The 10,098-nt window shown below is 42.7% G+C and overlaps 1 long non-coding RNA gene across 1 annotated transcript in view; it reads left to right on the top strand.

Moving 5' to 3' along the window:
• Positions 1 to 699: 699 nt before the first annotated feature.
• Positions 700 to 10,098, top strand: part of LOC115088724 — a 33,310-nt gene continuing 23,911 nt past the window's right edge. The window contains exon 1 of the long non-coding RNA XR_003855838.1: positions 700 to 937. This is a non-coding gene — a long non-coding RNA (uncharacterized LOC115088724). The remainder of the gene's footprint in view (positions 938 to 10,098) is intronic.

Raw genomic sequence — 10,098 nt, 5'->3', positions numbered from 1 at the left:
TGAAAGTGAAAGATTCCAGTGCATGCAGGGTCTCTCTTTGTTGTGAGGGGCAGGAGGCCAGCCCAAGCGATGGAAAGCAGGGTTGCAGGGCCAGTCATCTGGGCACCCATATTATGTCCTCCCAACCCCAGCATTCATCTTTGAAGGTAATTTCATAATAGCCCATGCAGGTCTGAAGTATTCATGAAGTCCACTTTGAAAATTAGTGGGACTGCCCAGCATAAGCACAGAACATTTATACCTGCTAGAGAACAGGTGTAAATGTCCATGCGATAATTTACGCACATGCTTTCAAAAATCAGAAGCAGGCACTTAAATAATTTCCTTGCCCTAACTCTGCCACTGGAATGCTTTTTTGCAATACAAATCAAAGTACATGTGAAATCGTTTCCATGCATACTTTATACATACGACGTCTGGAATAATTTGCAAAAAGCTCTTTTATGCACATAAATGCTTTTGAAACATTATGAATAGGAGGGTAAAGATCACTGATTAAGGCCAGTCAGCCTTCACATTAACAACAGTCGTACCTGAACCTCTATTCTGCGGCTGGGGGAGGGGAGGGGTGCAATTAGTATGAGTGCAACACATGCCACAATTGTGCAGTAAGCAGCTTGCTAGTCATTCAGGCTACACCTGTTGGTTTATAAGGACAGATATGGTTTTGCAGTTTCTATGGTGATTGGAAATGTGATGCAGGACCACCCCAAGCATTGGATTTCTGGGACCACAGGGCTATCAAACACACAGAGACACACACTATGGGAGCACCTCACTCAGATGATCAGGAGAGAAGAGCAACACCTGAGATGTGGCTGATATCCATCACCTTGGAGTGCAGCACAGCCCACCTGCACCATGCTGATTCACCCTTGCTAGAGCTGCTACCTGCCTTGGCCTCAGCCAGCTGCTACCATTGTGCCTTCAGGGAAAAGTAGGTATATGTTGCATTCTGGATGGTCAAGGTGCACTGGGGAAATGCATGCAATCCCTCTCTACCTTGGTCAGCTGTGTCTGCATGCAAGCATGGAACTGAGCATATAGGGCAGGGATAACCTGTCTACAATGTTGTTCAAAATGCCACTTTGTACTTAGGGGATAAAATATGCAGCAGCTGCTCATATCCCACATATTTCACAATCTGTAACGGTTGGTCATCCAGGGCAATCATTTCCCTGAGGTACCTCATCACCACCTTTGATGAGGCCTGCAGGAGAGTGGTGACTTGCTGCTGATGTGGGGCTGAGGGCTGATTGCATGTAACTCACAGGAGAAAATGGCAAGGGGATCAGCTTGGAAGACTGACTTTCTCTTTTCTAGGGTTTTCCTGCTGCTGCAGCTGCTGTTTAGTGTAGCAGATGGTGTCCCCAGACAAGAACTAGTGGCCTTCTGGGCAACCAATGCTAACACTTGTTCTTTTTTAAAATATTTATTTATTTATTTATTTGATTTATATTCCACTGATGCTACATGCCACAGTTTGTAAAATGGCTCAGTATTGAATGCATTCTGCAAAACACTGGTCCTCATTCTGTAAAGAGCCTCCAAACCTCAGGTGTCATGTGGGTAATCCTCGCTGAATGCTTGGCTGCTGCTGCTGGAGCTCAGGGTGGACTGGGAAGGAAAGGGTCAGGGGCATATCTCATGATCCCCACTACTTGCTTTTTATGAAGGGTGTTATATTTGCCCTGGTAGAATCACATTCTGCCTCCTGTTGCTGCTGTCTAGAGAATAGCAGCTACAGTACTCCCCAAACCCTCTTAAACTAATAGAAGATCAATATCTGCTGTATCTAAAAAGCACTCACGTGATTCATGAGAATCAGCTACTTCTCCAAATATCTGATGTAGCACTGCTCAGGAGGAAACAGAGAGGAGGGCTATTCTACTTCACTGCTAGTACCCCTTCTCCACTGCTGCTGACACCCTCCACTGCCTATGCCTTCTCCTACCCCTGCATCATAGAATTAGAGATGAGAGTGGCAGCAGACAGCAGATGCTCTTGTGACTTGTTCTTCTTCCCAACCATATCTCTGGTTTCCTCCTGCTAAGAAAATCTGTCTTTAGTTTGGGTAGCAGAGTCCTGGTCTTCTTGGAACTATCAGTAGTGCTACCAGTACTTGTGCTCTGCCTAGGTTCATATGGAGGAACATAAGAATTGCCATATGGTCAGACCAAGGGTCCATCAAGCCCAGTATCCTGTTTCCAACAGTGGCAATCCAAGCCACAGGTACTTGGCAAGTACCCAACATTAAAAAAATCTCAGGCTACTATTGCTTAATAATTAATAGCAGTTTATGGATTTTTCTTCTAAGAACTTATCCAAACCTCTTTTAAACCCAGCTACACTAACATGAAGGGGCAGATTTTAAAACCTGCATGCGGGCACAGATTTGTTCAAGCAACCCGGTGCAAACAAATCTACGCCCAATTTTATAACATGCGCGCGCAGCATTTGTGCAACTTGCACGTGCCGAGCCCTGCGCGCGCTACCCGTTCCCTCCGAGGCCACTCCAAAATCGGAGCGGCCTCGGAGGGAACGGGCTTGCGCCCTTTTCGCAAGCTCCGGGACTTACGCGCGTCCCGGGCTTGTGCGCGCCTCCGAGCCTATGCAAAATAGGCTCGGCGTGCGCAGGGGGGTTTTAAAAGGGTTACGCGCGTACCTTATGCGCGTAACCCTTTTAAAATCCGGCCCATAACCTTTACAACATGGCAGGCAAAGGTTCCATATCATGGCATCCATTTTAAAATACCAACCATGTGACCAAAAATGATGTCAATATCCAAAGTATACACCATGTGACAAGAATCAAAAATGGTTAATTCATAATAAAGACCACCATTCTAATTGCTCATTCAAACCCTTAGGATGCTCGGTTTTTAATTTATAAATCCACCGCTGTTCTCTGTATTTCAGAAGAGATGTCAAATAACCAAAGGAATTATTAACATTGTCAATAACAGTCCATCACAATTTTTCAAATGTATGTCCCAGTTCAATACAATGGGTGACCAACGGAGCAGACAAAATTCCCGTATTAATCCTAGACCGATGTTCCATAATTCTTCATTTTACCGCTCTCTTGGTATGGCCAACATAGACATTACGACAGGGACATATCAAAGTATATATTACTTGAGTAGTAGTGCAATCAGTCAAAGCCCTCCTCTTCACATCGTATCCTGTGACAGGATCCAACCAATGCTCTCCTTCCATAGTGTTATAACACACACTGCAACTACCACACTTGTAATGGCCCCCCTTCTCGATGTGGGCCAAATTAGCTCTCATCATTATACTAGCCCACACCACTTTATCATATATATTAATACCACAGGTAGTGGCAAATAATGGAAGTTCATTGAAAATCCCATGAAGGGCAAGAACATACCAATGGTTTTTTTTTTTTATAGAAGATCTTATTGCCAAAGTAGAAGTATTGTGTTGTAATATACAAACCAGCCACATTTGATCCCTTTTTGTCTGATATTTCAACAACTATTCGTGATCACTGTATTTAGCTCTTTTATAAACCTGTTTGATAACCTTAGAAGGATACCCTCGGGTCCTAAACCTATCCATCAACACAATAGCTTGTTTTTCAAATTCAGCATTAGAGGAACAAATGTGCGTAATCCGAAAAAACTGAGAAACAGGAAGCCCTTTCTTAAAGGATGGGGCATGATCACTATGATAGTGCAAACAATTATTCCTATCAGTTGATTTGCGATTCACAGTAGTGAATTTTGTCTGCTCCGTTGGTCACCCATTGTATTGAATTGGGACATAATTTGAACAATTGCGATGGACTGTTATTGACAATGTTAATAATTCCTTTGGTGATTTGACATGTCTTCTGAATTACAGAGAACAGCAGTGGATTTATAAATTAAAAACCGAGTACTCTAAGAGTTTGAATGAGCAATTAGATTGGTGGTCTTTATTATGAATTAACCATTTTTAGTCCTTGTCAAATGGAGATAATGTCTCTGATGTCCAGGTGGGCGCCCACCTCAGCACCAGTGATCATCAAACGTTATGGTTTCATGTCATACACAGGATACGTAGAAGAAGCACAAAGACCTGAGTTTTGCAGTTCAAAAACATGGACTTTGATGAAATGGGGAAGTACCTGGAGGAAGAACTAAAAGGTTGGGAGAACGAGAAAGATGTGGATCAAGAGTGGACCAATCTAAAAGGAGCAATCATCAAGGCAACTAATCTACATGTCAGAAAAGTAAAGAAAAGCAAAGGGAAAATGAAACCTATCTGGTTCTCAAAGGAGGTGGCTGACAAAATAAAAGCTAAAAGAACAGCATTCAAGAAATATAAAGGATCCCAAAGGGAGGAGCACAAAGAAGAATATATGGTACAACTGAGAGAGACGAAGAAAGTAATCAAGACAGCAAAAAGTCAAGCGGAAGAAAGGATTGCCAAAGAGATAAAGAGAGGTGAAAAAACATTTTTCAGATACATCAGAGAAAGGAGAAAAGTTCAAAGTGGTATAGTAAAATTGAAAGGTGAAAAGGATCAATGTGTAGAGAGAGACGAAGAAATGGCAGAAATATTAAACAAATACTTCAGTTCGGTGTTCACTAAAGAGGACCCAGGAGAAGGCCCGTGGCTAGTTAGAAAGAAACTGGAGGGGATTGGAGTAGATGTAACTCTGTTTACAGCGGAGAATGTGTGGGAAGAGCTGGGGAAACTGAAAGTGGACAAAGCCATGGGGTCCAATGAGGTTCATCCCAGGATACTGAGGGAGCTCAGAGACGTGCTGGTGGGACCGCTGTGTGATCTGTTCAGTAGATCCCTAGAAACAGGAGTGGTGCCGAATGATTGGAGAAGAATGGTGGTGGTCCCGCTTCACAAGAATGGCAGCAGACAGGAGGCTGGTAACTATAGGCCGGTTAGCCTCACTTCGGTGGTGGGGAAAAGTGATGGAGACACTGCTGAAAGAGAGAATAGTGAACTATCTACAGTTGGGAGAATTGCTGGACCAGAGGCAGCATGGATTCACCAGGGGAAGATCCTGTCAGACAAATCTGATTGACTTTTTCGACTGGGTGACTAGGGAGTTCAACAAAAAAGAGCGCTCAACGTCATCTACTTGGATTTCAGCAAGGCTTTTGATATGGTCCTGCACAGGAGGCTGGTGAATAAAATGAGAAGCTTAGGAGTGAGTGCAGAGGTGGAGGACTGGATTGCAAACTGGTTGACGGACAGAAGACAATGTGTGATGATAGATGGAACTTACACTGAAGAGCGAGCGGTAACTATTAAGCGGAGTGCCGCAAGGATCGGTGTTGGGACCGGTCCTGTTCTATATCTATGTGAGCGACATAGCGGACGCGATAGAAGGTAAGGTTTGTCTGTTTGCGGATGACACTAAGATCTGCAACAGAGTGGACACGCCAGAAGGAGTGGAGAGAATGAGATGGGATTTAAAGAAGCTGGAAGAGTGGTCGAAGATATGGCAGCTGAGATTCAATGCCAAGAAGTGCAGAGTCATGCATATGGGGTGTGGAAATCCAGAAGAACTATATTCAATGGGGGGTGAAGGGCTGATGTGAACAGAGCAGGAGAGAGATCTTGGGGTGATAGTGTCTAACGATCTGAAGTCGGCGAAACAATGTGACAAGGTGATAGCTAAAGCCAGAAGAATGCTGGGCTGCATAGAGAGAGGAATATCGAGTAAGAAAAGGGAAGTAATTATCCCCTTATACAGGTCTTTGATGAGGCCTCACCTGGAGTACTGCACTCAGTTCTGGAGACCGTATCTCCGAAGGAACAGAGACAGGATGGAGACGGTCCAGAGAAGGCCGACCAAAAAGGTGGATGGTCTTCATCGAATGACTTGTGAGGAGAGATTGAAGAATCTAAATATGTATACCCTGGAGGAAAGGAGGAACAGGGGTGATATGATACAGATGTTCAGATACTTGAAAAGTTTTAATGATCCAAAGATAACGACAAACCTTTTCCGTTGGAAAAAAAATCAGCAGAGCCAGGGGTCACGATTTAAAATTCCAGGGAGGAAGACTCAGAACCAATGTCAGGAAGTAATTCTTCACGGAGAGGGTGGTGGATGCTTGGAACACCCTTCCGGAGGAAGTGGTGAAGACCAAAACTGTGAAGGATTTCAAAGGGGTGTGGGATAAACACTGTGGATCCATAAAGCCTGGAGGATGGGAATGAAGAGAAGAGGTATTATCATACATTCATCAGTAATCATATCAGCCATGGGCAGAACGCCATGTTGATATCTTAGACACTTTCAACGGGGAAAAAAAAACCTTGATGCCTCACTAGGCTCGCCACAGATGATATCACATGGAAGAAGAAGAACTCAACAACAGCCAAGGCCACCTCCAAAACCTCCGAGGGAAGTACCAGCAGTGCAGGCAGCAGATCCTACGCCACCGGCTCAGGTCCTGCTCCAGTGACAAGCGCACAGGCGGCCACAGTAGTAGAGATACAGGGGACATATGCCTTATGCTCGTATACATCTCATGTGCTTGTCATGACAGGTGATGGGCTTTATGTGTTGCTAGCTTGCAGACACTCATTTTAAAAAATGGCGCGGGCCATCCAGTGCTCCTACCATGTGACAGGGGCCGGCCAATGGCACGGATACCCTGTTACATGGTAAGGGCAAAGGACCATTGGCACCATTTTTATTAGTGGCAGCCGACGGCCCGAGAGCAGGAGATCGCTCCTGGGTCCACCACTGGACCACCAGGTAATTTAAAATGTTTTTTTTTGGGGGGGTGGGGGGGGGTCGGAAGGGTGGGGGAAGCTAAGGGAGCTGTTTTGAAGTATCGGGGTGGGTTTTTTGTTTATCGGCTCGGGCACAGCCAATAAAAAATAACCCGATCGGGCTGCACGAAAAAAAATTCACGATGTGAATCGGAACCGGAATTGGAACTGATTCCGGTTCCGATTCACATCTCTACTAGGTAATGCTATGCAAATAATTAATAAAGAGATAATTTAAAAAAATGTTATGCATAAAAAGGCAACAATGCAAATATTACATCAGGCCCTAAAACACCAATATACCACCTATTAGGTAAACAGAACAAGCCAGGCTGCCTAAAAATACCTGCAAAATAAATACCTTTACCTAAAAATATTATATGGACCAAGGAAGTCAACAAAGCAAATAGAGAGCTAGGAAATATTTAGAAAGGAACAGAAAACAAAACAATGAATATAATAAATAAAGGCCACACCTTAAGAGTGAATTTTCAAAGGAGTTATGTGTAAGGGTGTAAAGGCCAAAACATTGCATGTTGTATTATTTAGGGGCAAATTTCTGTGGTGTTTAGGTTTTTCCCAAATTTTTATTTTTATTTTTTTTAAGTTTTGGAAAAGCTCCTGCAATTCCTCACAGTTAGCTCATTTTTCTATCGTTTCATTTTGAAAATGACACAAAACTACATAATGTAGTGACATGAAACTACATAATGTAACTGACATTGTGTATGTTGCCTCAAACAAATGTGCATCCCTAGTTACATGCAGAAAAGTAGCATATGTTGTAGCAATTTACAAAACCCCATTTACACGTGCAAACTCCTAGGGAGTACATTTTCAAAGGAATTATGCACGGAAAAAGTAGCAATTTTCCAAACCCCAGTTTTACATTCTTTTGAAAATGTACTCTCTTGAGTATTGTGTGCAATTCTGGTCACCACAGCACAAAAAGATATAGCAGAACTAGAAAAGGTGCTGAACAGAACAAGAAAAATGTTGGAATGGCTCAGCTCTTTTCTGAAGAAAGGCTGAACAGATTTGTGCTCCTCAGCATCGAGAAGAGATGACTTAGAAGGGACAGAGGATTATAAAACAATGAGTGGTGAATGTCAAACAACTTAATAGGGAACTTTTATTTACACTATCATATAGTACTAGGACTGGGGGGAATTCCTTGAAGCTGATGGGTAACAGATTTAAAATAAATGTAAGGAAGTATTTCTAAATTTTCAGAATGTTTTGGGTGAGACTTTGGAGACTGTATTTCTCTTGCCTAAACCAAGTGTTTTCTCTGGAGGTGATTTGGTGGTGAATGAGGGCCTTGGAAGAACTTTGTCCTCTCAAATCTCCCAGGTTGCTACTAATATAAAAGACATAAATCTGTGTCTTAATGCTCAGGAGAAATCATTGACTGAATACTCTAAAAGAATGAACGAAGTGGAGCAGAAAGTGGAACTGCAAATAAATACATCTGCCTTAATAAAAAGGAATTTTTCCAGCCATAGGAACTAGGAAATTCTTGAAATTATTTCCAAAGCTAAGAATCTCCGCTTGATTAACTTTTCCAAGATGGATTTGATTTCTACTAAAGAAATGCTTCAGAAATCCTTGTGGAAGTTCTAAAAGTTCCAGTTGAATCTGTTCCTCTGATTGCTGTGCTTTTTATTTCTCCTGTACTTCAAAAGGAGAAATTTACAGGTTCAGCTGGGAATATAGTATCATCGACCCTCTTGGACACTGGTAATCGTACTGCTTTTTAGAATGGTTAATGTTGCTACACTGGTTTTGGAACTTGATAAAAGACCAGTGGTGCAGGCTAGTCATGCAACGCGGGGATAACATAGGAAAAATCGTGCGGGAAAGGCCGACAGTAGGAGTAGGTAGGGGTGGGAGAAGGGGAAGGGTGTAGAGAATGAGGAGAGGGCGGGAAATGGTAGGAGGTGCACAGGAGGGGAGGGGGGAATGAGCAACGGTAGTGAGGAGCAGTGATTCGAATTCAGATTCCCTGATTGGTGGATGCAGTCTGGTGACGTGGCTGTGTGTCCTGCCACAACTATCAGGCTAAGCCAGAGAAAGGTATGCTTGGCTCATTGTCCCTCCCACCCGCCCTTGTCATTATGTCATGGGTATGTGGGGTGTTTGTGGGTTTTGTTGTACTGTTTCAGTGGAGGCGGAAACCCGAGCCCAGATTATAGTTGAATGTCATGGTGAATTGGAGTGGGGGGGGGGGGCAGTGCCTCGTGTAGTTGGGGGGGGGGGGCTGCTACACGGAATGGCCGGTGAACTACGGGGCTAAGTTCACGGTCAGAGCTTCTCTCGCTGGTGCAGAGTAGGCAGCATTGGGGGAGGGGCAGTGCTTCAGCACTGGGCGAGGTGGTGGAGGCCAATGGGGAGGTGAAGGGGGAGGGGCAAGTTGTTCATGTTAAAAGTTATTGATTGTAAGGGCTTGGGTTAGATTAATAAACTGCAGCCTATTTTCAAGCCAAATAATTGTGTTATGTGTTTATTGGGTGGAAAAGGATGACGGGTCAAGCACAAGTATTACCTCCCCATGTTAAGCTTGGATTATTAAACTGTTTTTCATACATAGAGATAAATTGTTCTATCATTGTAAAATTCGTACTTTTCTGGATGTTACTCATGCCACCCAATAGAGATATAAAAAATCTCTTTTGTTAAAACCTCAAGTATTATAGATAGGTCTAATGTTTTATTTAAAATATCCAACTACATGTCTAGTTAAATATCATAATGTTAATTACGTCTTTTTTGAACCCTGCCACCTAACTTTTTTTCTTTCTGGTAAGACACCTTCTGAGATTCTGTGAAGCATTTCTTTAATGTTCTTGGGCTAACTTTGGGTAATAGTCTCTAAATGATTGTGGGTTGATAAATCAGTGAGCTATACCAATTTAATTTTTGCTTTTTTTTTTCAATTTCTTCTAAATTGTGGCCCTTTCCCTTTGAATATTGTGCACTTTTGTATATTTCCTTTAATGAGAAATTTTCTTGGCTTTTTTTTTTTTGTTTAAATATGATAAAAATAAAGTTAAAAAAGAAAGCATTTTTTCAGTCAATATACAATTAAGCTATAGACCTTATTGCCAAAAAATGGGGTTAAAGCTACTAGTATAACTGAGTTTTAAAAAAGTTTTAAGTTTCTGTAGGACAGATATATAAATAATTATTAGCCAGAAAGACTTGGTTTCTCTACCTCTAAATTCATGGGGAGAGCAATATAAATGGAATTACATCATGGGATTTGCTGGGTACTTTCAGGTGACCTGTACTAGCCAATGGCCAATGTCAGAGAAAGAATGCTGGGCTCAATGGACTATT

Source organism: Rhinatrema bivittatum, chromosome 3 (assembly GCF_901001135.1).
Source record: "Rhinatrema bivittatum chromosome 3, aRhiBiv1.1, whole genome shotgun sequence".
NCBI lineage: Eukaryota > Metazoa > Chordata > Amphibia > Gymnophiona > Rhinatrematidae > Rhinatrema > Rhinatrema bivittatum.
The sequence above is the reverse complement of the archived record's forward strand: the minus strand, read 5'-3'. Positions and strand labels throughout refer to the sequence as shown.